Source organism: Muntiacus reevesi, chromosome 4 (assembly GCF_963930625.1).
Source record: "Muntiacus reevesi chromosome 4, mMunRee1.1, whole genome shotgun sequence".
Classification (NCBI taxonomy): domain Eukaryota; kingdom Metazoa; phylum Chordata; class Mammalia; order Artiodactyla; family Cervidae; genus Muntiacus; species Muntiacus reevesi.
The window spans coordinates 96,824,814-96,852,229 of record NC_089252.1 but is presented as its reverse complement, the minus strand read 5'-3'; the positions used below and the strand labels follow the sequence as shown (position 1 = coordinate 96,852,229).

Here is a 27,416-nt window from a genome sequence, read left to right as displayed (position 1 = left end):
AGTTCAAGACTTACTGTTAACAATTTCTCCCAAATAGAAGTGTTCAGAGGTTGGCAGTCAAAAATGCAGCACTTCACAAGGAATCAGCAACTTATCAGAAATCTGATTTTGAACAAGATACTTTAGCTCCTAGTCTCAGATCCAATACTCCTAAAAAGGAGATACTGCACATCTCATAGGGTCGTTTTAAAGATCAGATGGACTATAAAAACTATAAGGCCCAGAATAAACATTCATCTCTTGGCCTAATGTCCAGTTTTGTGACAAAACACAGGGAGCATGAATGATTCCATCAAAATTAATAGGATAACTCTTTTCATGACTGTTATCATTATCAAGAGTGGGTTTTGAGAATTTAAATTTCCAACTCCACTTAAGCCCTGCTTCCCTGAAGTATCTGATGTAATTGGTTGATATGTCTCTGAAATTTCTTATCATCTACCACACTTTCTTCCTCTTCTTCCTCTCCCTTTCTATCATCTATCTTTTCCTGTGACTTTCATTGTTTTTGAAGAGATGTGGTGTTGTATTCTGAGGAGTTTCTGCTAGCCCACATTTTCCTGATTTCATCTGCATTTTTCTTAGGGCATGCTCCTCTCTCAGTTGTATTTCCTATACTGTGATAGTTGGATCTAGATGACTCATCAGATTCAAGTTCCGTTTTCTGGCAAGATTACTCAATAAGCAGTATGTTTTCCCTCTAACTGATTTCCAAATATAATGGTTTTCTAGCACCCTCCAGAAAAGGCCAATGAGAAGAGTGTCTCTCCTTAGTATTATCATAAACTTAGAGATCTAAATAAATATGATAGGTTTCAAACCATTCCAGTTATTATCCTTACTAATGATCAACTGGCGCCTCTTTTGTCCATCAGAACCTACTTTACTATCCTGAGTCCTTTTCATATGACCCTAGAAGTCTTTGGTAACTTTGTCAAAAACTACTTTGTTTTTTGATAAGACAAAACATTCTTACCCTACCACTTTCAGTTACAAAATGCCATCAGCACTACCTTTAAAATGACTTTTGCATCTATGCTTTCTTTTTCTTCTGCCAAGAGTCAGGTTGAATTCATAATGGCCCCATCAAGAGATTGTTAACACATTATTTAACTTGACTCCCTTTCTCTAATCTTTCCTTACCCACACACCAGTGACTTATCCAAAAAAGACTCACGGAAGCATCATTTCCCCTTATTTAAAAATCTTTTAATAATTCATCTCTCCTTATATATAACTCCAAATTTACTGACCTGATTTTTGAAGTTCACCATGATCTGGCCCCAGTTAGCCCTTGTTTCACTATGAATTTCCTAAAGCACATTCTATTCTCCAGCCAAATGATTGCAGTTAAATTCTTTAAAAATGTCCTGCACTTCTCCCTCTTCATGACTTTGCTTAAACTGAACCATAATTTCCACTTTTGAAATGACAGTAATAGTTCAAGACTTGGGTTAGAAACCACCTCCTTCTGGGAGCTTTCACAGGCCATGAACCATCTTTGTCTCTTCCTTCTGGCATTTTTCACTCAACATTTCACAGGCTAGTTACTCATCCACTTGTCTATGTGCATAGAATGAATGCATAAATAACTATGACCTTAAAATAACTCAGGTCAGAGCTATGTTACTAAAATTTTAAATATTCAATTATTCTTTTACTTTAAAAAGTGTTTAAAAGACAATGGACTAACTATTTTCTGGCATCTTTTTTCCCCAATTCTCCAGTGATATGTAAATAAACTGCAAGCCCTAGGAAACCTACCTAAGCAGTGATTCAAAGGTTTATCTCAAACTTGACGTATTAATTTTGCACAAAGAGAATGAGCTGAATTCATAAATGAGTAGCAGAATAAACAGGGGGAAACATCACAGTGATCACTGCCACTTTCACCACCTCTTTCTGTTTGCAGACTTAAAGAAAAGAAAGAACCTTCAGAAAATAAAATACAATTCTACCAAGGCAGGTCAGAATGGATTCTATTATACTCAGTCACAGTTTGTTAGTATTTATAGCCTAAGGTCAAGAACATAGTGATATTTTGTGATAAGACATCTAAAATATATATGGCCAAATAAGTAAAAGAAAAAAACTAAATTCTCTCCTCTTAGTTTCATTTTATGCTCAACCTACTGCTGCTTCACTGAATGCATTTCAGCATTTACATGGTTTATTTGGAATGACTACAATACAGAAATCTCAGCTCAGAAAGCTATCAAAGTGACTCGCTTGTCAACAACTCCAACCCACAAGTTTAACACTTCTTAAATCATGTGAATTGAGAGAGAGAATCTATGGGTTGGAACTGATAGAATAAAATTACTAATCTCGCTGTCAAAACAGTAAGTTTCTCTGCATGTTCCTTTCATAGTTTTGCCCTGTGAAGGTCACAGCAAGCAATCAATATATCTAGGGGCAGGAACATTCATCTGTTTTGATGCAGGGAATCTTATTTCCAGAGCCTCTAAATTTGAAGAATGTAATTTTAAGCCTGAAATCACACCTTTCTGAGGGAGGACAGTCATTGATGACAAAGGGAATTCTAGGAAATGCCTTTCACATTGGGTGTTCTCTCCTAAGAATATAGGGACCAGTAAGATTATTAATAGCTTTGCTTAAGAATTTTATATGTTGCTTACCTTCATGGATGTGTGTGAAAATTTTGACCAGGTTGAGAAAAGTCTAGTTTACAAAAGACTGCACATCTTTTTTGTTAGATGGAGATTGCACAGTCATAAGAAAATGATGTTTTATTTTCCTTAACTTCTTCTCAATATGAAGCTCCTACCCTGAGCCTGAAAATACTTGTCCTTTGTACATGATAAATTCCTCATTAAAAAGACAAATAGTAGTGAAATTTAAATGGAGTGCGAGGTTGGTTTTTTTTTTTAAACTCTTTCAAAGTTGACTGCCCCTTATATTTTATATATTTTTATTTCAAAGAATCAAATGTAGAAATTCATTCAATACATTTAAAAAATTTTAGTCTAGAATGAGGAATTTAGAATGAGCCTGTTCAAAATAGACATAAAGAGCAGCATGGTTATTGAACTCTCTTCTCTTGGTGCATATTTAATTTTCACTAGACATTAAATGCCAGTTATTTTCAAAGAAAATTAGAACTAAAATTAACTGTTCTGATTTTAAAGTTTTCAAATTTTATATATCTGGAGTAGTCTCTTGCCATGTATAGTAGTAACAGAGAAGTTAATGTTAGCCAATGAAATTAGAAGAAAAAGTAAACATATTGGAAAAGAAGTAAAATTATTATTTTAATTTTAAATAACTCATTATCAAGAAAACCAAAAAATAGCTTAAAACTATTTAGAATGACAAGCAATAAGTATTTTTAAAATTTGTATGCTTTATTTATTCATGTCAACAAAAACATAAAAATACGATGGAATTCTTCTTGTCTAATGGAATCAAAATAGCATTTCATGGGTTAATTTTTTTTTTTAAATTAGTTGAAGTAGAGGATCATAACACAAAAGGTAACCCAATTTTACTTAAAATTTATAACTATCTATTTGCTGACTTTTTGATGTAGGGTTACAACTTCGCCTTTATGTATAGGCTTCACATCCTCATTAATTTGCACAGTATATGGGTTATGATTTCCATTTTTTATTTCTTTAAAGAGGAATAAAAATTAAGGAACTTGCAAAGCAATCTGACCAAAAAATCCTCTAGATGCCTACTACTTTTCCACCAAAATTGTATTGCAGTTTTGCCCAACTACAACTCAATGACATTTTCAGATGTAATTCAAACTTCCCAGAGGAATCAACTTAGATAAAATAAACAGGCAATCTTTTGTTTTTAAAATCATAGCTCATTAAGTTAAATAACATCTAATTGAATATGGGATTATAATAACTACTGAAACTAGCCTAAACAGGTTTGGGAAACACAATTACTCTTGATGAAAAAATATCTCAGTTGATAGGGCACAAGTGTACTAGAGAGCAGCCTAATGGACTCGAGCACCTTTGCTTTGCACAGTGAATAGAGAGTTTAGGCTAATGCAAGGAGTCATCTAAGAGTGCTCAACTAATAAATGTTAGGACTGAATTATAGATAAATTTTACAATAAATATTTAGGGCATATGTGTTGAAAAAATAGTACATCAAAATATTTGAATTAATGCAGAGAGCTTCTTAGTTCTTAGACAGGATTACTTCATTTCATAAAGATGTCAGCTTTCCCTACATTAATCTACAGATACAATGGAATTTCAATCAAAATCCAAATTATCCTTTATTTTAAAACTGACAGAATCAGTAAATAATACTTTCCCAAAGGGGAAAAAATATCCAGAAGACACAGGGATATTCTGAAAAGTGTAATGAAAGAAACTGCTTGTTAATATATCCTAAAATTTAACATAATGCTATGATAGTAGTGGTGATGGTACAGGATGTAAAAGATTAATGACTTTCTACCCACAACACAAAAATAAAACCAAATATTCTTATGAATTTAGTGTTTTTTTAAGAGGTATTTAACTGGTGAGCAAATAGATTATTCAATATATGATACTGAGACAATTGGCTATTTCTTTGTAAACAAAACAAAGTGGGTTTCATATTTCATTTATTAAAGCATTATACGTTTCAGATGAGTCAAAATTGTAAAGGCAAAAAGTGAAACCATGACAGTCGTAGAAGAACATAGTATCAACAGTTTTATAATCTTTAGGTTAAAAAAGGTATTTCTTTTCATGAAACCCAAAAACCACAAAGGGGAAAACTGGACAGATTCCACTACATTAAAAAAAAACTGTTTAGCTAAACATAATGAGGCCAAAAACATAACAAGTAAACATAAAAAAAGTCTAACAACAAAACATAAACTACACATATATAAAAAGGTGTTAAGACTATTGAAATAGAGCTTTTTAAAGCAAATAATAAATAGAAAAATGAATGGAATGTAAGAGAGAATTTTAAAAGACAAAACACAAACAGGCAATAAACATGTAAAGAGGAAATGCAAATATAAAATTTTGAAAATCATCCATCTAGTTGATAAAATTGAATGAAAAATAATATCTGGTTTTAATATGGGGAATCAGATATGCTCATGTCCCCCTCACGGGGGTATAAACATTTACAGATGGTTTGGAAGCTGGTAACAAACCAAAAATAAACATACTCTTTGTATTAAGGGCATACACATTTGGAGAAGTGTGGAAAATATATATATACAAACATACTGAAGAATGATTATAGAGGCAAGAAACAGAAATCAATAGACAACCTGTTGAATAAATTATGGTTCATCCATAACCTGGATTGCTACAAGTCATTTACAGGAACAACTTATTTTATATTTACTGACATGGAAAGGTTTTCTTAACATACTGTCCTTCAAAAAAGCAAGTTGTAAAACATTATAGAATTACTGCTTGTATACGAAATATATATGTATAAAATATTGATCTCTTTCTCTATGTCTCCATGTAGATAATATAAATATATTTTGTGTATAGAGTGGTTATCTCTGAGTGGTAGAATAAGGAGATTACTTTTCGTTCCAATTTATGTATTTTCTATTTGATTTTTCTGTAATAAACATGTTTCAATTTTATTTACAGAAAAATATGCAAACTAGTCAACTTACGTCAGACTGAAAGTGAAAGTGAATGTGTTAGTAGCTCATTGTCTCTGACTCTTTGCAGCCCATGCAACCCGTGGACCGGAACTGTCCAGGGAAGAACACTGGAGTGGGTTGCCATTCCCTTCTCCAGGGGATCTCCGCACCTCAGGGACTGAACCTAGCTCTCCCACAATGCAGGCAGATTCTTTATCATTTGAGCTACCCGGGAAGCCCACTGAATTCACTTTATCATTTTAGTTATAATACAAGTTAACCCTGTTGACATGATTTATATCTAACCAACAAACCTTATTTTTGTCCCCAATATACATGGAGTTAGAAGGAAATAATTCTTATTTTACTTCTCACATGGCAAACAGGATTCCATTTCTACTGATGGCTGAAGCAAAATAAATCTGAGAGTTAAGGGCTGAAAATTTGAGTTCCGCAATTCCTGTTTTGAAGAAAAATGGAGCAGGGATATACTAGCTTTGGCCATAACTCAAAATTACTTACAGAATAAGAGAATTTACTACATTATCGGAAGTTCAGATGAAAGACAGGCTCCAATAAATGAAAAAAAGAAAGAAAGACAGGCTCCAGGTCTGACCTAATGCTGTTGCCTATTACTATTATATCATTAGAAACTCAACTTATTTCCATATCACAACTACTTTACTCTTTTTAACTTTGGCGTTAGACTAAAATGGGTCTTCTCATGTTTCTTTTTTGCAACTTTTTTTTAAACTGATGTATAATTGATTTACGATGTGTTAGTTTCATGTGTATAGCAAAGTGATTCCTGTATGTATATATATGTATACATGTAACATCTTCCAATCATCTGTTGATAGACGTTTAGGTTGACAGATGCTTTGGATCTTTCCATGTCTTGGCTATTGTAAATGTATTGCAATGAACACTGGGGTGCATGTATCTTTTCAAATTACAGTTTCTTCCAGATATATGTCCAGGAGTGGGATTTCAGGATCATATGGTAACTATTTTTAGCTTTTAAGGAATCTCCATACTGTTTTCCATAGTGGCTGTACCAATTTACATTTCCACCAATCTTTCACCAGACTCATCAAGAAAGAAAAAAAAAAGGTGGGGGGGAGGGGAGAAGGAAGAGGGCATAAATCAATAAAACTGGAAATGAAAAAGAAGTTACAACCAACACCACAGAAATACAAAAGATTGTAACAGACCACCACAAATAACTATACACCAATAAAATGGGCAATCTAGAAGAAATGGACACATTCTTAGAAAGTTGTAATCTACCAAGACTGAACCAGGAGTGAAATATTAATAATTCAATTACAAGTACTGAAAATGAATCTGTGATTTAAAAACTACCAACAAGCAGAAGTTCAGAACTAGATGGCTTCACAGGAGAATTCTATCAAATATTGAGAGAAAAGTTAACACCTATCTTTCTGAAACTATTCCAAGAAATTGCAGGGGAAGGAATATTTCTGAACTTCTTTTATGAGGCCATGATCACCCTGATACCAAAATCAAAGATATCACAAAAAGAGAAAATTATAGGCCAATATCACCACTGAACACAGACACAAAAATCCTCAACAAAATACAAGCAAACCGATTCCAACAATACATTAAAAGGACCATACACCATGATCAAGTGGGATTTACCCCAAGGATGCAAGCATTTTTCCATATCCTCAAATCAATCAGTGTTACACACCATATTAACAAATTGAAGAATAAAAACCATATGATCAAAAAAAATATGACCATCTCAGTAGATGCAGGATGATTTTTTTTATAAAATACGACATCCGTTTATGATTAAAAACTCCAGAAAGTAGGCACAGAGGAAACATAACCTCAACATAATGAAGTCCACGTATGACAAACCCACAGTTAACATCATATTCAACAGTGAAAAGCTGAAAGCATTTCCTCTAAGGTCAGGAACAAGACAAGGATATATACTCTCACCACCTCTAGTCAACATAATTTTGAAGTCTTAGCCACGACAATCAAAGAAGAAATGAAAGGAATCCAAATTGTAAAAGACAATATAAAAGTGCCACTGTTTTCAGATGATATGATAATTATACCTAAAAAATCCTAAAGATGCTACCAGAGAACTACTAGAGCTCATCAATGAATTCAGCAAAGTTGCGGTATATAAAATTAATACACAGAAATCTGTTACATTTTTATACACTGGCAACAAAAGATCAGAAAGAAAAATTAAGAAAATAATTCCATTTCTCATGGTTCTAATTTGGCTTCTAGTAGCAAGATGGACCATGCTTCCTTGGTACGCCAATCTAAAGAAGAGGAGTAAAACTTTTCTCCCAAGCATAGTGGAATGTAAGTCCTTCCTTTAGTCTGACTGGATCAACTTAAGTTACATGGTCACTCTCACTAATGAGCCAACTGCATTGCCAGTACAGTGCCATGTGCCAATTGGCTTGCATCTACAAATCTCCATCTATTCCTGATGCTAGGAATGGGGAAAAATAATTACCTAAAACCCTTGTAATTCTGCTTGGCTTTGGGGCATGAATAACAAGTATGTAACCAATATTGCCCACTAAAAATGACAATTTGGGGTATTGACAAGGTACAGTTGAAAGTTTCATTTGAATTATCTCTATGGGTTGATCACATTTATTAAATTTACTATATAATTTGAGGGATTATCCACATCACTTTAATGATATGTTTTGCTTCAGTGAGTTTGGGGTCATGAAACAAGTGTAAAATTTCACTCAAATTAATGTAAATGTCTCATTTTGCTACCGTCCTCAAGAAATCTGGCATTTTAGGTAGGCAGGTAAATTTGGTGTAATTAAAAACAAAATAAATTACTGCATTCTCTAAATATCTCTGTTGCTATCACATGTAAATCCTAGGAGTGAACTGCTTTTGTTCCAAAATCATAGCTCAATGACAAAAGATAATACTGAGTAATAGATTTTGCTAGAAACAAAGAATATGCCAGAGGATAGTGATTAAAGAAATCATTATATAAAAGTATTTGGATGAGTACACAAAACAGAAATACAAAGTTCTTACTGTGAGTGGAAAAGAGGACAATATTCTAGATCATAAATCACCCTGAATTTTGCTGTATACAGTATGTAGAATGTTTAATTGGTTTTCTTTTCCATGAAGTCTTTTTGAACACGGTCATTTATTGCCAGGTCATAAGCAGAAAACTACGTAAACTAAGAGCATGGCATCCAGTCCCATCACTTCATGACAAATAGATGGGGAAACAATGGAAACAGCGACAGACTTCAGTTTCTTGGGCTCCGAAATCACTGCAGATGGTGATTGCAGCCATGAAATTAAAAGACGTTTGCCCCTTGAAAGAAAAGTTGTGACCAACCTAGACAGCATATTAAAAAGCAGAGACATTACTTTGCCAACAAAGGTCCATTTAGTCAAAGCTAAGGTTTTTCAGCAGCATTGTATGGATGTGAGAATTGGACTAAAAAGAAAGCTGAGAACTGAAGAATTGATGCTTTTGAACTGTGGTGTTGGAGAAGACTCCTGAGAGTCCTTTGGACTGCAAGGAGATCCAACCAGTCCATCTTAAAGGAAATCAGTCCTGAATATTCATTGGAAAGACTGATGCTAAAGCTCCAGTACTTTGGCTACCTGATAAGAAGAGCTGACTCATTTGAAAAGACCCTGATGCTGGGAAAGACTGAAGGCAGGAGGAGAAGGGGACGACAGAGGATGAGATGGTTGGATGGCATCACCAACCTGATGGACGTGAGTTTGAGCAAGCTCCGGGAGTTGGTGATGGATAGGGAGGCCTGGTGTGCAGCAGTCCATGGGGCCGCAGAGTCGGACACGACTGAGCAACTGAACTGAAGCACTAAACAGACACTTCATTTAGTATAATATTTAACTTATGCTGCAGCATGTCTACATTTCTTTAATGAAAATGGATGGTCTTCAGATAAACAGAGGTGAGATTAGGTGACTATGTTTTGCCCCCCTGTAAAGAGGTCAACATAGCCTTCTGACTCAGGCCTAATTGAATATTGATTAAAAGACAGCTTTGAGAAATGGAAGGAAAAATAGGAAAAGCTCTTTGGATCCAACAACAGATGCACAATTGTTTAGAACTACTGCTTCAGTGGGGTGGGGGTGGGATGGGGGAAGTGGGCTTCTGATTAATTAAAACAAGTTTAAATCGTAAAGTGTCTGTTTACTCTAAAGGTCTATAATGCTGAATCATAATATACAACAGTATTGTGTATACATAATATACAACAGTACTAAGCTGCCTGTGGCAAGTAGATAGTAGACAGAAATCCTCTTCTTTTCTCCATTGCCAGGCAAACAGGAAAGCTGGCAAATGATGTGGGTCCACAGTTAAAGCTCACGGGAAGCTATTTCTAACCTGGCCATGGAAAAATGCTTGAGCAAATCATGTCTTTTGCAAATAAGACATTCTGCTTGTGCTGACATTATTCCTTGAAAAATCTAAATTTTCAACTGCTTTATGGGAAAATTTATCATGTTAAGAGAAGCCTAAGGCCAATCACCCTCCATCTGGCAATTGCTCAGATGTCTGCATTATCTGTAAATGGGCTCAGGCTGCCTATCAAATAAAGAACAACACACAAAGACTACTGGTATCCAGTGTTAACCATCACGTGGTCGCAATCTTCTTTTCCAATCTTAAACCTTGTAAGTGCTCTCTGCTCTGGCTTTCTGAGGATTCTGTGTCTTTGCTCATGCTCCCCCCTAGAATATCTATTCTCATGTCTCCACATATTCAAATACTACCTATTCCTCAGGTGCAGTGCAACCTCCTCCAGGAAGCTGACTCTGATTCTTGGGTAATTAATGTAGTATTCTGAAGCCTAGATGATGTAAGAACCTGGTGACCCAGCAATACCCGAATCATAACTTGGACCAAAGTCACCTATCTTGGAGGAGAGTTACAGACACAGATAATGACAAATGGAAAATAAAATCCTTCTTTATTACCAGAACCTCTCAGTTGCTCAGCCGTGTCCAGTTCTTTGCAGCCCCATGGACTGAGGCCCACCAGATATCTCTGTCAGTGGAATTTTCCAGGCAAGAACACTAGAGCAGGTTGCCATTTTCTACTCCAAAGGATCTTCCTGAACTAAGGATCGAACCCGTTATCTTTTGAATCTCCTGCATCGCCAGGTGAGTTCTTTACCACTAGTGCCACCTGGAAAGCCACTTTATCCCTAGTATTTGAATATGGGGAGACATGAGAATAGATCTCAAAGGAAATGTATTGCCTCCAATGTAAAACCAAAATGGAAAATCAAAATTAATAAATGTTTAGTTAAATTTCCACCTCCAAACTTCTGTCAACCTCATTCATGGTTAAATTTCAGTTCAGTTCAGTCGCTCAGTCATGTCCAACCCTTTGCGACACCATGGATGCAGCATGCCAGGCCTCCCTGTCCATCCCCAACTCCCGGAGCTTGCTCAAACTCATGTCCATTGAGTCAGTGATGCCATCCAGCCATCTCATCCTCTGTCGTCCCCTTCTCCTCCCGCCTTCTATCTTTCCCAGCATCAGGGTCTTTTCAAATGAGTCAGCTCTTTGCATCAGGTGGCCAAAGTACTGGAGTTTCAGCTTCAACATCAGTCCTTCCAATGAACACCCAGGACTGATCTCCTTTAGGATGGACTGGTTGGATCTCCTTGCAGTCCAAGGGACTCTCAAGAGTCTTCTCCAACACTGCAGTTCAAAAGCATCAATTTTTCAGTGCTCAGCTTTCTTCACAGTCCAACTCTCACATCCATACATGACCACTGGAAAAACCATAGCCTTGACCAGACGGACCTTTATTGGCAAAGTAATGTCTCTGCTTTTTAAAATGCGGTCTAGGTTGGTCATAATTTTTCTTCCAAGGAGTAAGGGTCTTTTAATTTCATGGCTACAGTCACCATCTGCAGTGATTCTGGAGCCCAAGAAAATAAAGTATGTCACTGTTTCCACTGTTTCCCCATCCATTTGCCATGAAGTGATGGGACTGGATGCCATGACCTTAGTTTTCTGAATTTTGAGTTTTTAAACCAACTTGTTCACTCTCCTCTTTCACTTTTATCAAGAGGCTCTTTAGTTCTTCTTTGCTTTCTGCCATAAGGGTGGTGTCATTTGCATATCTGAAGTTATTGATATTTCTCCTGGCAATCTTGATTCCAGTTGTGCTTCATCCAGCCCAGCGTTTCTCATGATGTACTCTGCATATAAGTTAAATAAGCAGGGTGGCAATATACAGCCTTGACATACTCCTTTTCCTATTTGGAACCAGTCTGTTGTTCCATGTCCAGTTCTAACTGTTGCTTCCTGACCTGCATACAGGTTTCTCAAGAGGCAGATCAGGTGGTCTGGTATTCCCATCTCTCTAAGAATTTTCCACTTGTGGTGATCCACACTCAAAGGCTTTGGCATAGTCAATAAAGCAGAAATAGATGTTTTTCTGGATCTCTCTTGCTTTCTCGATAATCCAACGAATGTTGGCAATTTGATCTCTGGTTCCTCTGCCTTTTCTAAATCCAGCTTGAACATCTGGAAGTTCAGGGTTCAGGTACTGTTGAAGACTGACTTGGAGAATTTTGAGCATTACTTTACTAGTGTGTGAGATGAGTGCAATTGTGTGGCAGTTTGAGCATTTTTTGGCACTGCCTTTCTTCAGGATTGTAATGAACACTGACCTTTTCCAGTCCTGTGGCCACTGCTGAGTTGGCCAGGAGTGGCCACAGACTGGTTAAATTTAGAGCTCATAAAATACTGCTACAATGAAAAACAATTGGTGATGGTGCTTTTTTTTTTTTTCCAGTTTGCCAGAGTTCCTATGAAGATACTATGATTCCTGAGAAATCATAAACATGTGTTAACCTCATACAAAGAGTTTCAAAAACTGAAAATAAAATTTTATTATTTCATAATAAAAAAGATGAGTGGGTGTTGGATGTGAGGTATGTTTAATATATTTGCCATGAAACTTTCTAAAAGTGTGAGTCAAAAATCACATTGATTCTCCAAAGTCTGTACTGGCCCAGTTTGTACTTAGGGTGACTCTAAGACCAACTCTGTGGTGAGAGGGCCCTAGATGCATTCAGGAGGCCCAGGTTGGTGTTCTATTGTTCTGTCCAACCAGAAGGACATCTTTGGAACCCACTCCCACTCTAAAACAGGGTTATAGGATACATACTCCTCCTTCACAAAAAGGTTGTTTTAAAGAATAAACAGGATTACCTCAGCAAACTTGCTATAAATGGTAGAAAAAGTGTACTACTCTAAACACCCATGAATTCAACAATCATAAATTCATGCTTCAAGTGTTTACTGAGCATCTATTATGGGTATGCACATCTACCAGACACTGGGGGATACTAAATGAAATCTCTGTAGCGTCAGGTGAGAGAAACAGGTATACACTGAAGTAAGATGTGCCCAGTGCCATAATATGATTAAAATAGCACAAGGTTAAGAGTTCTGACCAGAGTCAGGCCGTCTGGGCCCAACCCAGCCCTACCTCTTACTAAATGTGTGACCCAAGACAAGTTTCTCAACTACTCTGCCTCTCAGTTTCCTCACTGTAGGGTTAAGAGGACTAGTATCTATCTTATCAGGAATAAATAAGATAGAACCTTATAAATTTATAGAACAGTGAGTATAACAGGGTAAAAATCCAATAAATAGTCACTATTTGTTCTTGTTTTTAATGCCTAGATGCCAGCATCTACCTAGGATTGTGATGGGCAAGATGGGAAAGGCCTTTGAAGCTAGAAGAGCATGTAGAAAAGACACAGTGTCACACAAGAGCATGTAACAATGCAGGGATGTTAAGGGTTTAACACATTATTGACAGGAGACGTTCTACAGCTATGGTGTTAGTTTCTGCAAATATACCCTGCCAATAATTGTTAATAGAGGCTGAAGCCAAGGGCATACACAGAACTGAAGGAGTTGAGGTTGGATGAGAAGGGAGTTATGCCATGCAAGTGAGTTTAGAGCAGATCCTGTATAGGCAAAGGAAAGCCGCAGAAGCATTCTAAGCAGGAAAAGGACATGATTAGATGTGATTCAGAATGACCCCTCTGAATGGAATGAGGACAAGAAAGAATAGTTAAAATATCATTGTAAAAATCCACGCAATTCATCATGAGGGTCCAAAGCACAGCACCAGTGATAAAGGTGAAGGAGAAAGACATGAAAAGTTTATTAATTGGAACATCAATAGGATGGTTATGTGCTTCAGCCTTGAATAGTTTGGTTATACAGCAGCAACAGAACTGTACTCCAGAACTCTAAGAAAAATCAGTTTATCCTGAGTTAGAAAATAGAGCTTCAAAGAGTCTTGGTGAGACATTCTACTGTTGACTACTCTGAGGATATCCTAGGGGAGATGTGCTGGAGGTCAGCGCTCTTCCAAGTGTAATGTGTAGACCTGTGCATTTGTGAACTGCTCATTATTGGTCTGCACCAAGATAAAGCACTAGTACTGGAAACAATACATCAACTTCATCACGAGTCAGTTCAGTTCAGCTGACAATTTTTTGCAGCAAGACTTTCTTGAAGAAAGCAGTGAGCTGACTTACATTCTAGTGCAAGTCCCTTATCTCCTCAAGGACCTGTGACAAAGCATTAACTAACTGCGCCAGTGGGAGGCCACCCCTTCAGCAACACTGATGTATGGATTAGACATTTGGTGAGAGGTGTGTCCTGGAGCCCCAGACTTGAGAATGAAAGTGTAGAGATCATCAGTGGCGAGGTGGCTTAAACAACAGAAATTTACCATCTTATAGCTGTTGGCAGGGTCAGCTTCTGAGAACTGAATCAAGAACATACTTCATGCCTGTACCCTAGCTTCTGGCCATTCTTGGTGCCCCTTGCCTGTAGAAAAGTCACTCCAATCTCTGTCTTCCTCTTCACATGGTGTTCTCCCTGTGTACTTCCTCTATGTCCAAATTTCCCCATTCAATAAGGATACCAGTCATCATGGATTAGGGTCCACTCTAAATTTTAAGTTGGCTTACAACTCAACATTCAAAAAACGAAGATCTTGGCATCTCGTCCCATTACTTCATGGCAAATTGACGGGTAAAAAGTAACAGTGTCAGATTTCATTATCTTGGGCTCCAAAATCACTGTGGATGGTGACTGAAGTTACAAAATTAAAAGACGCTTGTTCCTTGGAAGAAAAGCTATTACAAACCTTAGACAGTGTATTAAAAAACAGAGATATCACTTTGCCGACAAAGGTCTGTACAATCAAAGCTATCATTTTTCCAGTAGTCATGTATGGATGTGAGAACTGGAAGAAGGTTGGGTTCTGAAGAATTGATGCTTTCAAACTGTGGGGCTGGAAGAGACTCTTGAGAGTCCCTTGGACAGCAGGGAGATCAAACCAGTCAATCCTAAAGGAAATCCTAAAGGAAATCAACCCTGAATATTCACTGGAAGGACTAATGCTGAAGCTGAAACCCCAATACTTTGGCCACCTGATGCGAAGAGCTGCCTGACTGGAAAGACCCTGATGGTGGGAAAGATTGAGGGCAGGAGGAGAAGGGGGCAACAGAGGATGAGATGGTTGGATAGTATCACTGACTCAATGGACATGAGTTTGAGCAAACTCAGGGAGATGGAAACTCAGGGAAATCTGGCGTGCTGCAGTTCATGGCATCACAGAGAGTCGGACATGACTCAGTGACTGAACAACAACAAGGACCTCATCTTAACTAATTACACCTACAAAGATCGTATTTCCAAATCAGGTCCCACTATTAGGTACTGCAGGTTAGGATTTCAACATATGGATTTGGGAGAGACATAATCAAGCCATAAAGAGAGTCAAGATGGAGATGTGAAAAACACTAATATTTAAGATTCGGATGCTCACCATATACTGCCTTACATTATGAGCTCTGTTCATTGCTGGTGTACTTCAACATCTCAACAGAGTGATAGATTCTTAGAAACCAGGAAGGTTGTCTGAAATGTCTTTCCATATTTTGCCTACAGGATTTAGTGAATTTCTTGTATGCAGAAGTGGGACAAAACAATGTCGTCTGATGATGTATAACAAACAAAAATTGAATATGGAAGAGCCCCCAAGAGCTGTTTTGAACACAGTATGTTGTGACATTCGCTGCCTTATAGACAACAGTTGCTGTACTTGTCAGAAAAATAACCAAAGGAGATGTTCAAGATATATTTTAACTCGTTTGCTTAAACAACTCTATGCCTACAATCCACACCAAAAGGCTGTTCTGCATGGGCAACAGAAGGCATAATTATTTGCAAGATTTTTCAATGTTTTCCCTTTGCTTTCTTCAGTCACACAGTAGCTTCTCTGTAGCACTGTGCACATTTGCCAAAATCCCATTGTCTTTCTGAAAGCAGTACAGCCTCTAGACGGTTTGAAACTTAGCCTATGCTCCCCCAAAACTTAGTGATTAAAAAAAGAAGTTAACTGCCAAGTTATCTGAGAAATTTCCTATTGCATGAAATGGTCCTGAAAAACACAGGCTGATATTTTCCTCCCATAGGCTACAGAGGACATCAATATATTATCAGTTTATTCAGTATCTCTCAATTTTAGAAGGATAGCCAGAATCTTGAAACACTTGGAGGCCTGATGATTCAATTTATTTTTCAAAAATCTCAGATGTTTACTCTGCTTGTTTAAATGAGAGGAGTGACTTAGCAAAGATAATTTTCCCTTCGATTAGTGAAAAGCATCAGGAAAATCCACACCTAAGCAGTTTTACTTTACAGATATTTCACACCCATCTTATATTCTTATTACCTCATCCAATATGCAAAAGCACTAGAGTCATTATTTATTTACAAGCTAACTACACTCAAAAAGGACTTTGGACAGCATACAGTGACAGAGAAAGTAGAGCCAAAATCCCATAGAAGAATAAAAGTAGGGAAGAGAAGCATATTTACTTACATCTAAATATGTAGAACTTGGATTCTATTATGTAACTCTGACAATATTGAGACTGAATATTTTCAACAGCCTAACTGTCTCTAGTACTGCTGACTACTCATTATTTTTTTCTTCTCCTCAGAAAGAATTATGTCAAATAAGACATATGCCCAATATGTTAGTTCTCACGTTGGCTTAAGGTTTGGCCACTTAAACACACCCTATGGTGATTCAAATTCAATGGAGATTCGGTCACTATGAGAAATTCCTAATTGATTATGGTCTTTGAAAGAAAACTTCCTTCTATAACAGATCTAGAAATTTGTCAGTTGTTGGTATAAATAAACTAGACTAGGGAGACAATTGATGCTGTTTCTACAACATAAATTATTTTGAAAACATGGAGTAATTGGCTTACCCTCCATGTTTTCCAATAAGATTTTGTAAAAGTATGTAAGTTGTTTGTCCATGATCGAGACAGACTATAAGACTCCTTCATGGCCACTCATTAGACACTTTCTAGGAAATAAAGCATCAGTGCAGAATTTCAACAATGTTTACAAGCATCTACTATGTTCCAGGCACTGCTTTAGGAGATGGGGAATCAAAAAGGAATAAAAATGTGGTCCCCATCTTTGAAATTCCTAGTGGGTGAGAGGCACTCACAGAACATATAATTTAAATACATAGGAAGAAAAGTAGAAACAGACTAGGGAATTATAGGAGCTCTTAACTCAATATAAAGCATTGGGTACGATTACTTGAAGGAGGTAATACCTGAGTTAATTAAGGGACAAACAAGAGCAAATCTAGAGAAGACAGGTAGAAAGTTATTCTAACAACAGAAAGAGCATGAGTAAAGGCACTGTAGTATGAAACAGTGTGGGGGCATTTGGTGGACAAAAATGCAAGAAAGCTATTATCAGATTGGCCAAAATGTTTGTTTGGGATTTTCTGTCACATGGAAAAACCAGAACATTTTTTGCCAACCCAATACTATCACTGGTAATAGTTGTTCAACATATACCAGCTTCCCTGGTAGTTCAGGTGGTAAAGCGTCTGCCTACAATGTGGGAGACCCAGGTTCGATCCCTGGGTCGGGAAGATCCCCTGGAGAAGGAAATGGCAACCCATTCCAGTAGTCTTGCCTGGAAAATCCCATGGACTGAGGATCCTGGTAGGCTACAGTCCATGGGGTCACAAAGAGTCGGACATGACTGAGCGACTTCACTTTCACTTTCACTTTGACTTAAGGGCTATAAAGTTCAACATTCAGAAAACTAAGATCATGGCATCTGGTCCCATCACTTCATGGCAAATAGATGGGGAAACAGTGGAAACAGTGTCAGACTTTATTTTGGGGGGCTCCAAAATCACTGCAGATGGTGATTGCAGCCATGAAATTAAAAGACGCTTGCTCCTGGGCAGGAAAGTTATGACCAACCTAGATAACATATTAAAAAGCAGAGACATTACTTTGCCAACAAAGGTCTGTCTAGTCAAGGCTATGGTTTTTCCAGTGGTCATGTATGGATGTGAGATTTGGACTGTGAAGAAAGCTGAGCACTGAAAAATTGATGCTTTTGAACTGCAGTGTTGGAGAAGACTCTTGAGAGTCCCTTGGACTACAAGGAGATCCAACCAGTCCATCCTAAAGGAGATCAGTCCTGGGTGTTCACTGAAAGGACTGATGCTGAAGCTGAAGCTCCAACACTTTGGCCAGCTCATGCAAAGAGTTGACTCTTTGGAAAAGACCCTGATGCTGGGAGAGATTGGGGGCAGGAGGAGAAGGGGATGACAGAGGATGAGATGGTTGGATGGTGTTACCGACTCCATGGACATGAGTTTGAGTAAACTCCGGGAGTTGGTGATAGACAGGGAGGCCTGGCATGCTGTGATTCATGGGATCACAACGAGTCGGACACAACTGAGCGACTGAACTGAACTGAAGTGGTTAACATAATTTTTTTCTTGCAATCCTCACTATTATTTCCCCCCATTTTATACAGGAAAGAACTAAGACTTAGAGCAACTGGATAATACACCGAAAGTCACACAGCTACTAGGTCAAGAAACTGACTAGGCATTTGAAACAGAGACTAATAACCTGCAGAGTTAATGAAGTGTCACAACAAGAAGGAATAGCGATGTGTTGTACCCTCAACCTCATCTACTCTGTAGATGATGCTGTAATGGTAACCATTTATTCCTGGGTCTACTTATCATATCAGTAAGGATAATGATCATGAGGATGATAGCAATACTGAATATAAGGCATACTATGGTCAGCACTTCACATAGAGTCCTTTCACAGATTAAAAAAAAACAACACAAAATTGTACATATCAAATTAGCAATAAGAACATTTACATACTACTCACCACATGCCAGGCATTGTTCTAAGAGCTTTACTACATTAGCTCACTTACTTTTCACAGTAATGATGGAGACACCATTACTATTCCTACTTTTTGATGAGTAAACTGAGCCACAGACTGTTTAAGTAAGCTGCCCCAAATCACAGAGGCAGCTTGGGGTATATCCAGAAGAGCAAACATAGGCATTCAACCCTCAGAATCTATGCTCTTTCCTGCACTATACATCATATGTCAAAAGCAACAGCCAGGCTTTAAATCACTGACTGACTTCATCACCTTTTCTTTGCCTGCTAACAACAGAGAAGTAATTCTTTCACATGCTTGGATGGACAAATGAAAAAATAGTAAGGTAATTCTGACTGTCAGCCCTCCAATTCTGCAGAAGCTATAAATCTGATCCCAACGGAGAAACACCTGCCAGAGACAGGTAACACAGGGTTCCAAATTCTAGATCTTTTTCTTGGATGCATTACAGAGGCAAGGGTCAGACCATCAGTATTAGAGCAGCAATGGCAAGAAGAGAGTGTTGGAAAGAACCAGATTGCTGCCTCCTACCAATGAAATTTCTATGATGTTCCTCTTAGGACAAGCATACTTTATTTATTTAAAGTGATTAACATTCCATTATTTAAGTGAAGACTCGTAGTCTTATTTCTGTTGCGTTTTGCAGATTCATTAAAAACTCAGCTCAGCTTTGCTATATTTTCCAGTTATAAGAGCCAAAAACACAAATTTTTACATGTAATATCTTGACAGTTTTAAATGTTGAGAACGAATTCAAAATTTTGAAAAATATACTGTAGACAAAAATATACTTTCAGTCCATTTCATCCCATAAACTGAATCTCTTGCATGGTCTGTAGCCTTATAATCTTTTAAGATTTAATCTCCTCGACAGAAAACACAAAGTGAACTCTCAACTTCATCTCAAATTCTTTGAAGATAATGGCTTATTTTATAATGTCAAAACATACCAAATACAAATTTGAATGAAATTATGTCTTGATAATGAGTGACCTTGTTACCCAGAAAGAAATATCGACTATTATATATCAAATATTTTATACAAATGTGACAGTAGAGATTATTTGAGGGTTCCCTATCCCCTATGTAGAAATTATCCCAAAGACAGACAATGACTTTCCTGCAATCGGTGGTTTATTAGTGGTAGAGTTTGAGCTCAAAAACAGGTTTCAATACATGACCTTTCTTCTCATCAACCAGCTTTCTTCATTGTTAAGGAAGTCATTTGAACTCCTAGATCCAGCCATGACTGCACCTTGCACTGGATTTTTAAATTACATGCACCAATAAACCTTTCCTGCCCCCTTATTTTCCTATTGATGTAGCCACTTCAGTTGGGTTTCTGTCATTTAGAACCAAAAGAACGGGATGATTAATCCCAGGAACAGTGACTTTCTTCCACAATCCTCCTATCATGCTTTTCTCCTAACTGCCTCTCCTTATGGTTACACAAATCATGCAAATTTTTTAAGACCTAGTGAAACTGAGCAGGATCCAATGGGACTCCTGGACACAGAAGCCTTTCTGTGCCCAGCTCCCTGTCCCGCGCAAAGTGCACCCCATTTCTTGTTTGTACAAAACAGGCTTCGGCCTCCACGATCCTCCCTGAGTTCCAAAGGGTAAGCTTCAAACAGTTCTAATCCAGGAAGGGAAGGGATGCAGAGACAAAGGAGGACCAGTCAGGAAACAATAGTGTAGCCTTGAGACAGGAGCCTGCCTCAAGGCATATACAGAACGATGTCTTTCAGCTCTTGTACAGAAAAAGAGCCTCACAATAAATGGAAGATGTTAACTACTTGATGAGACAATCTTCATTCCAGAGAAAAGGTCAGGAGATCACCTGAGGCCAGATTAACACCCTGAACAAACCCTGTTCTTTATCAGCAACCGCATCCTTGAACCACTGCTATAAAGCTCATCAAATTCCTCCAGGTTGGGACACGCAGTTTTGAAGGGCACAAGTCCACTGTGTCTCCCTTGCTTGATAAATCAATAAATCTATTCCTTTCTTCTTCACCCTGAACTCTGTCTCCGAGATTCGATTTGGCACCGGTGCACAGAGGCTGAGTTTCTGCTATCACTCACACTAGTCTACTTCCCTCATGAAGATTTTCACTACTACTATATCCAATCCTGGACACGTGCACACACACGTGTGTACTCTCTCTCCCCCTCTCCTACTTTGGTATTTGTAGTCCAGTCCAGTTCCAGTTCAGTCGCTCAGTCGTGTCTGACTCTGCGACCCCATGAACCACAGCACGCCAGGCCTCCCTGTCCATCACCAACTCCAGGAGTCCAACCAAACCCATATCCATTGAGTCGGTGATACCACCCAACTATCTCATCCTCTGTCGTCCCCTTCTCCTCCTGCCCTCAATCTTTCCCAGAGTCAGGGTCTTTTCAAATGAGTCAGCTCTTTGCATCAGGTGGCCAAAATATTGGAGTTTCAGCTTCAGCATCAGTCCTTCCAATGAACACCCAGGACTGATCTCCTTCAGGATGGACTCGTTGGATCTCCTTGCAGTTCAAGGACTCTCAAAAGTCTTCCCCAACACCACAGTTCAAAAGCATCAATTCCTTGGCAGCGTCTTACAATTAAATACTAACTTATTCTCAATTTATCTGACATCTTCCAAACTAGAACATAAACACCCCAATTCAGAATCTTACCTCGCAACTATCTTCCAGTTCTTCATAAAGCCTGGGAGAATATTTGGTGCAATGAATAACTGGTCTTGCTCAGAACTTAGGTCTAAGTAGGTAAAATACCCCTGATCATTCCAACTTAAGTTATATAAACACTTGGCCCCAAATACTGGCTATATTTTAATGTAACAGCCTATGGTTATGCATTAAGTTTGCTTTTGAAGGAAAAAGATCTTGGAATTATTTGACTTATACCACTTTACACAGTACAGTTTTTCAGAAATGAAAGATTTAATTTCCTTTTTTGTTCAGTCCAGTTTTAGGGAAGCAAAAGGCTATTCCAAGTGTGTAATGAGGCAAGAACTTCTCTTATTACTTTTTTGGTTTTCTGTATCTTCAAAATGTCTCTCCTAGTACCAATGCATAACAGTTCCTGCCCATTGCACCAAGAAGTTGAGGGGTGGGGGAATGCCAAAAAGCAGATTTAAAGAATTCAATTCTTTTCCTGAAGAAGAGAAAAACATAATTCTTTTTGAAGGAATCCTGTTTGAACAGTCATTTAGTTTTCTCAAAAGGTGAAAATATTTTATTTTTTAAAATGCAAATTGTATGCTGCATTAACAATGCAACCCTTCAGATATTTGAAGAGTGGAGCTAACCTAAGTGCCTCAAAGCATATCTGAATGAATCACCACTACTGATTTAAAATACACACACATTCACACACATATTTAGTAACCTAGCACTTGATCTTAAATTTTATGAAAGTTATGGGCTTTTGAGTCATAACTGAACAACAAAGTCAAAGAAGTTAATGAATAAAGATGGAATTTCTCTGGCTAACAGTGACTCAACTTTAGCCATAAATTTAGAGCAAAATATAAGCTGAATCACATGGAAATGAGTAACTTGATGACTAGACCAAATGTGTTGTAAGTTCAAGTCCTCTTGAATAAAGAATTCATATAGAAGAGATACAACTTTAGCATTGCCCCTCTCTCTCATCATATATTGGGTTGGCCAAAAGTTCCTTTCAAGTTTTCTATAAGATGGTACAGAAAAACTTGAAAGAACTTTTGGCCAATCCAGTACATACAGGTGTTGTTGTTGTTTAGTTTCCCAGTTGTGTTCAAGTCTTTCGACCCCATGGACTGCAGCATGCCAGGCCTCCCTATCCCTCACCATTTCCCAAAGTTTGCCCAAGTTCATGTCCATTGCATTGTTGATGCCATGATGTGTATTTATGTGTATGTGATGTGCCTGTATGTGTAGGTGAAGAATCCACCTATCAACACAGGAGACACAAGAGAGATGGGTTCAATTCCTGGGTCAGAAAGATCTTCTGTAGTAGGAAATGGCAACCTATTCCAGTATTCTTGCCTGGAAACTTCCAAGGACAGAAGAGCCTGGCAGGCTACAGTTCATCAGGTTGCAAAGAGTTGGACATGACTGAGCACACACACACAATACATACATACACACATGTATACACACCTACATACACACTCATAATTCATTCTGGACCTCTGTAATCCAGGCATTACAAATAGTTCCCAGTCAAGTTAAAAAACAAAAAACAAAAACAAGCCATGTCAATTTACACATTACACAGAATTGTTTACAGTGCCTGCTTTTACATTCCCTCAGGAACATCTCTAAGTAGGTAGTTCACATGAGGCAGCCACTCATCACCATTACTACGTGATTTAGAAACATATGGTGTAGCTCTGCCATGCCAGCTTCTAGGTATTCACTCTAGCATTCTGACAAAAAAGAGAAAAAAAGCTCAGAACTGTTTCTCAAATTATCATTTCTCATCTGTTAAAACATACATCGTGACAACCTGATGACTAGGTTTCTGTTGTGGTCATAAATTATCACTACCAACATGCTATATTTAGATTTACGGTAGTACAAGGCAAGTATACCTACAAATGATAACATTGAAATTCAGCAAGACCCTGTGCAGTTTCTGGGTATAAATCCTTTCTGTGTTTACCTGTTTCTTCCTTGTAGGAAATAGACTTTATGTAACCTCCAGGACCTCCCCTGTGTTCCAAAGAGGAGGTTCAAACCCGCGCTAATCAGAAAAGGGAGGGGATGCAGAGACAAGGGAGCTGCAGTCAAGAAATGATGGAGCCTTGCTTGGGTCACAGGTACTGGTCCCTCCTCAAGGAATATATCGATAGCATGGCTCAGTGGTAAAGAATCCACTTGCCAATGAAGGAGACGTGGGTTCTACTCCTCATCCAAGAAGATCCCCTGGAGAAGGAAACGGCAACCCACTCCAGTATTCTTGCCTGAGAAATCCCATGAACAGAGGAGCCTGGCGGGCTACACTCCATAGGGTCTCAAAGAGTCAGACACAACTGAACACACACGCAGGCGACACTATCTTTGAGCTCTTTTGGAGAATTAAAGCCCCCACCTGGCGGGGAATGGCAACTTCAGGCTGAGGCAAGATTCCCAGAGCACCACCCTGTTAACTTGTCACCAACCAATCAGAGGAAAGGCACACAGTCTGCAGTCTTCACCCTAAATTCTGCCTAAAAACCTTTTCCAAAGCCATCAGTGAGTTCAGGGGTTTTGAGATCAAGCCACTGGTTCTCCTTGGTTGGCCCTGCAATAAACCTTTCTCTGCTCCAAACTCCGACATTTGGCTTATTTGACTTCACTGTACATCAGGCACATGACCTTATTTGCTAACAATATTTTCACATAGTTTGTTTCAAATCCCTTCTTTTAACTGGGAAGATTGCTTGAAAACCTAGGCATTCTCTTTCCCAGTAAAAGTGAAGCCTAAGTAATTAACTATCAGAATGGTCCAGCAACGGCATCTTTTCCCTCTGTTCTTTCTCAATTGTTCTTTTGAGCTAATTATTTTTTTCCAGCTCAAAGTATATAATAAGACTGACAACAGTCTGCTGTTCAGATTTACCAGCTAACAGCCGACTCTCCTTCATGAGTGAAAGTCACTCAGTCATGTCCAACTCTTTGTGATCCCATGGACTGTAGCCTGCCAGACTCCTCTGTCCGTGGGATTCTCCAGGCAAGAATACTGGAGTGGGTAGTGGTTCCCTTCTCCAGGTGATCGTCCCAACCCAGGGATTGAACTAGGGTCTCCTACATTGCAGATGGCTTTTTTACCAGCTGAGCTACCAGGGAAGCCCTTTCTCTCCTTCATACTCTTTATGAAATTAGTTCTTAAAGGATTATTTTCCCTATGTTGATTTTTTTGGATAGGTGTTCAAAGTGGAAGGGGCAGGCCTCTCTCAACTCAAATAGAAATAATCCTGAGTCAAGAAGTACATTAGACATGTTGTCAGGATGCTAGCCTTCTATTTTTCATTTAGAATACTTCTGGCCAGTGTTGCATATTAAAAAGATAGGATTTGAAATCAGAGAACCCCATGCCTAAATTCCCACTCTCTTGTCTGTCTATATAGCGCTTTACACAAATTAGAAAAGCCTCATTGAGTCTCAGTTTTCTTTTCTAAAGATGGGGATGGTAATCCTTACATTACTGCTAACTAAAATCTGTCATTTATTTAAATGTCCTTAGTTTTTACCTAACTTCCTATTTCTGTTCTTCGATCATTTTAAGTTCTCTTCATAATTTCTACATTGTTAACTATAAGAAGAATATAAAATGATCGAAGAATGGAAATAGGAAGTTAGGTAAAAACTAAGGACATTTAAATAAATGACAGATTTTAGTAAACAATGTATAGCTAGTGGTTCTTTAATTGTACTACAAGTACCCATACTACTATAAGACAATTATAGAGGAAAACTGTCTGGGTTGTATGGGAAGTCTCTATACTATTTTCTCAACTTTTCAGTAAATCTAAGACTCTCCTTAAAAGAAGTCCACTTTTAAAAAATGACTTAAAGAAAGTACCCTGTACTCAATAAGTACTTAAAAAACAGTAGCCAGTGTTACTATTATCAAGTAAACTACTTGGTTTCCTGAAGTTTATTAAACTCTATGTAATATGGTCTTCCTCCACCCCAACTTTATTGAGATATAATTAACACACAACACTGTGTAACTTTAAGGTATACAGCACAATGATTTGACAATATGATCTTTCCTTTTCCCCAATTTAGCAATTGCTTTTCATAAGCAGTTCTCTCTGCCCTAGCCGTTATCACTCTATTCCCTTTCTCTACATCATTTTTCCTCTTTTTCTAGTTCATCCATTTCTATTCTACAAACTCAGGTTTACTTTATAACTATTTTTTATTTCCCCAAGACTAATTCAATCTTATTTCTTGGCTTTAAATTTTGCCACCATGATTATGCAAACTTTTACTTTCAATGACTGCTCTTTAAAAAATAAAAATCAAAGTTCAAGCTTTCTACTTGGAGAAAAATAGCAGAACAGTTTCTTTCCAAAAAGGCACCAAACACAAAGATATAGTAATGGGGAAAGCATGCTTTTTTTTTTGTAATAAAGAGATAGATATTCAGCGTACCAATATAGACAGCAACCCGGAGGCAGCTTTGCCGGGATATGTATTTAGTCTGATGCAACAACTAAGAATAGTTTGACCAAATGCCAGTGTTATCAATCTGTCCTGGAGTCCCTCTGATATTAAGGTCATGTGTAAAAACACACCTTACTTGTCCCTCAACCACAGATTTGAATGGATCTGGGTAAAACATACCAGATCAGATCAGAAAAACCAGCCTCGTGACGCTCTTTCTCAGGTGGCTGCCGCTTCTGTTTAGAAGACCTGAGTCTTTATGAGAATGGACTTCTTTTCCCACTCTGCTACTGGATTTCACCCTGTATTTGAAGGACAGAGCTAGAGAGCCTTTTGACTGATAAAGGGAAGTTTGTTTCTTAACTTTTCTTTAAGTGACAACAGCTTTTCATTGACAAAGGAACAGGACATCTTTAGTGGGTGCCGTTATTAAAGGGAGAGATTTTGGAGATGGAATTTCCCCTGCTATAAAGACACAATTACCGAAATAATTACGACCTGAAGCTTGAAATACCAGGCCCTGTGAACCCAAGCCTCAACCTTGAAATACTATCCAAAAACTTTTATGGTTCTGAAAATACTTTTGCTCTAGGATAGTTCAAAATACACATGGAAAAAGCAAGGAACCACTGATGAGAGAGTGGGGCGGGGGGATTAAGCAAGGAGTGTGTAGCCCACCTGTTCTTTCTCAACCAGGAAATGAATTTTGTCTTTAATAAAACCGATAACCAAGCTTGTGATAGCTGAAATAAATCATCACTTCTGGGTGGTTTGTGTACATATACATGCAAAACAAACAGAGAAATCTGTGCTAACTCAAGATAAGGCTGGATAAACATAGGAAAACCTAACACTCTACTCCAGGCAACATATAAATCAGTCTTAAATGGCAACAATCCAGAAATCCTCTATTTTAAGAAACTGGTCTCAGTAAACTCTGAGAGGGTTAGAGCTGGCTTTAATCGCCCCTCACACAGCCCCTTTGCGGGCTTCACTGACTTCTCTGTCAGTTCAGCTGTGGCAGACTCATCTAAAAGACAGAATGAGATGCTAACTTGCTTCACAACTCACTCCAGCTGAGTACCTGACTCCTCTTCTGGTCCACTACACTCGACCTGCATTAACTAACCCCTCCTTTCTCTGGCTGGAGAACAGCTGATAGAAATAGGCACTTTTTTTTCACATCAAAGGCAGCCCGGAACCGCCTTAGCCTTACCCCAACCTCAGACACAAAAAGCTTTTTGATGCTTATAATTGCAAGGCTTTTTCCAGCTGCACTTTATCAAGCTAGTAGTGGCAGGGCTTGGAGGGCCTCGGAGAGCCAGAAGGTGGCGGCGAAGT

The 27,416-nt window shown here is 38.1% G+C and overlaps 1 protein-coding gene across 16 annotated transcripts in view; it reads right to left on the bottom strand.

Moving 5' to 3' along the window:
* CADPS (calcium dependent secretion activator) overlaps window positions 1–27,416 on the bottom strand; it is a 465,663-nt gene that overhangs the window by 437,027 nt on the left and 1,220 nt on the right. The gene's annotated exons all lie outside the window — the stretch shown is intronic.